This window comes from Impatiens glandulifera, chromosome 7 (genome assembly GCF_907164915.1).
Source record: "Impatiens glandulifera chromosome 7, dImpGla2.1, whole genome shotgun sequence".
NCBI classification, from domain to species: Eukaryota; Viridiplantae; Streptophyta; class Magnoliopsida; order Ericales; family Balsaminaceae; genus Impatiens; species Impatiens glandulifera.
In genome coordinates, this window is record NC_061868.1 from 48,534,763 (window position 1) to 48,537,865 (window position 3,103).

The following is a 3,103-nucleotide window of genomic DNA, read 5'->3' on the forward strand; positions in this document are numbered from 1 at the left end:
CGCATCATCCTCATCAGAAGAAGACTCACCCACAAAAGGAACAAGATGCTTCACATTGAACACATCAGAGGTACGCACATGGTTGGGAAGGCGTAAACGATAAGCATTGGGGTTGATCTTCTCCACAATCTCAACAAGACCAATCTTCTTAGCAGCAAGCTTGTTATATTCATGAGCTGGAAAACGATCCTTAGTCAGAATAGCCCACACAAAGTCACCAACTTCAAAATCAACAGCACGCCTTCTCGAATCAGCCTTCTCCTTGTACTTGGCAGTAGCAGCAACCAAACGGTCATGAGTGGTCTGATGAACCTGAGCCAACTGACCAACAAAATCCGCAGCAGTGGAATGAGGACGCACCTTGCTGGGCAGCGCTAACAAATCAAGAGGAGCACGCGGAGACAGCCCGTAAATCACATGGAAAGGACTGAAACCAGTGGAGCGATTAACAGAATGATTGTGAGCAAACTTCCCAATGAAAGGGCGAAGAGCCTGGTTCATCACACGCATAAAGGTGCTAGGAGCATTCGACAGACCAAACGGCATAACCAGCCACTCATATAAGCCCTCACGAGTCTTAAAGGCAGTCTTCCACTCATCACCCATGTGAATACGAATCTGATGGTATCCACTCTTGAGATCCAGTTTGCTAAACACAGAAGCACCACCCAACTGATCCAACAAGTCATCCAACCGGGGAATAGGAAACCGATAACGCACTGTAATCTTGTTGATAGCACGACTATCAATGCACATACGCCAAGACCCATCCTTTTTTGGGGTAAGAAGGGCCGGGACAGCACAGGGACTAAGGCTCTCTCGAATGTGTCCCTTAGCAGCAAGTCCTCCACCTGTCTACGCAACTCTTCATGTTCTTTGGGACTCATGCGGTAATGAGGACGGTTGGGTAGGGCAGCACCTGGAACCAAGTCAATGTGATGCTGGATATCACGCAAAGGAGGCAAGGCACAAGGCAGATTCTCAGGAAAAACATCTGCAAACTCCTGTAACAGCGGCTGCACTGGAATAGGCACCTCAGAACTAGCACCACAGGTAATCAGCGAACAAAATAGAGCAAACACCATGCCCGATTCAACCATGGCGGTCTGAAAAGGACCCCGAGACAACGAGGTGGTAGGGGGGGACGCATGATGAGTGGGGGCAGCACCCTTCTTGGGCTGATTTGGCATCAACATAATCTTGGTACCATGAAATAAGAACGTGTAGGTATTAGCACGCCCATCATGTATAACAGAATGATCAAACTGCCAAGGGCGACCAAGTAAAAGGTGACAAGCATCCATAGGAACCACATCACAATATACAGCATCACGATAATGGGAACCAATGGAAAAATTAACAAGTACGCGCTTGGAAACTGTAACATCCGTACCTTGACTCAGCCAGGACAGGCGATAAGGCTTGGGGTGAGGTTCAGTGGACAGACCCAGCTTCGAAACTGCAACCTCAGAAATCACATTCTCACAACTCCCAGCATCAATGATGAAGGTGCAAACTTTGCCACCGATGGTACAAGTGGAATGGAACAGATTATTGCGTAACCACTCGTTGTCAGGAGCACGAGGGGTTAAACATGATCGACGAATCACCAAAAGGGGGCCAACATCACCAGAAACATACTCCTCCGCTGCCTCATCATCATAAACATCATACACTGGGGCTGAATCTGAAGGAAGAGCAGAGTCAGGATCATCCACCTCAGTAAAAAGACCACGATTGGTGGACTTTGGGTTGCGACACTCTGCTTGGCGATGGCCAACTTCACCACAATTGAAACAACGCAAGCCACCGGGACGTCCCTGCGGGGGGGCTGTAGTGCCGCGAGGGGGGGCTGGGGTGGGATGGGCCGGCTGGGAAGAAGAACCAATGCCACTAGTGGGGACAACCTGTTTTCCAAAGCTACTCGAACCGCGCCTGGCTAGCTGTTTCTCAGCCTGTGAAGCACGCTGATGTGCCTCAGAAACAGTCAAGAGATCAAACATATTCAAAATATCCTGCAACTGGAGGCGAAGGCCACCAATATAGTGAGAAACCAACTAAAGAGGGGACTCAGACAGGTCAACACGAGCCACAAAGGTGTAAAACTCAGTGGAATAGTCATCCACGGAACGAGAACCCTGACGAAGATTCTGGAACCGCTGGTACAGGTTACGTTCGTAATTGTATGGTAGAAACGCAGCCCCAATATGCTTCCTGAATTTGTCCCAATTCGTGAGCTTTGCCTTACCATGACGAACACGTGTCTGTTTCAACTGCTGCCACCATGCTTGTGCACGACCATGTAAGCGGATCGTAACAAGGGGTACACGACGATCTGCAGGAACTTCCTTGAAATCTAGAATCTCTTCAACCTGAGAAAGCCAATAAATAAACTCTTCCGGTGGTAGACTACCATCGAACTTAGGGATGTCCACCCTGAAAGCCTGCTCCCAGCGATGATTGGGGCGTTCAGGGGATCGATTCCGAAGACCACCGAGAGGGTTTTCATCTGTCATCGTAACATCATCTTCAGGGTGGTGCATGTGCATAGATGCATCCATCCGTTGCGTCAACCATTCAACCTGCCGCCTCAAATCGTCGTTATCACGGCGAAACTCAGCGTTTTCACGTCGCAACTCAGCAAGGTCACCATCATCAGCACCAGGGGTAGGGTTGCGCGGCTGTCTTCGGGGCGGCATACCTCAGGGTCGACTGGAAACTGATACCAACTGATGCAGCGTGCGTGGCTAGGATGAACCTTTATCAAGATTCGTTGATTCTTACGAATACCGAAAATTGATAGATATTGAGGAAACCTCGTTTTCTGATTAATAATCCTCCCATAACAAAGTGTTTTAAGATTCTTTAAATACTCAAACCCTAGCTTGCAAAAGAAATAAACAACTTTTAATAAATTGCAAAAAACACCCGAAACTAATAAAAATGCGATTTTGAGCCCCTAAACGTCGTCAGATGGCCTTAAACCATCATACCTCATGGCAAAACCATGACTTCTTCACAGCACCACATTTCCGCCCGAAAAACACTAGGCAATCGTCGAAATCTGACACTTGCGAGATATTTTCGGATGCTGCAACTTTCG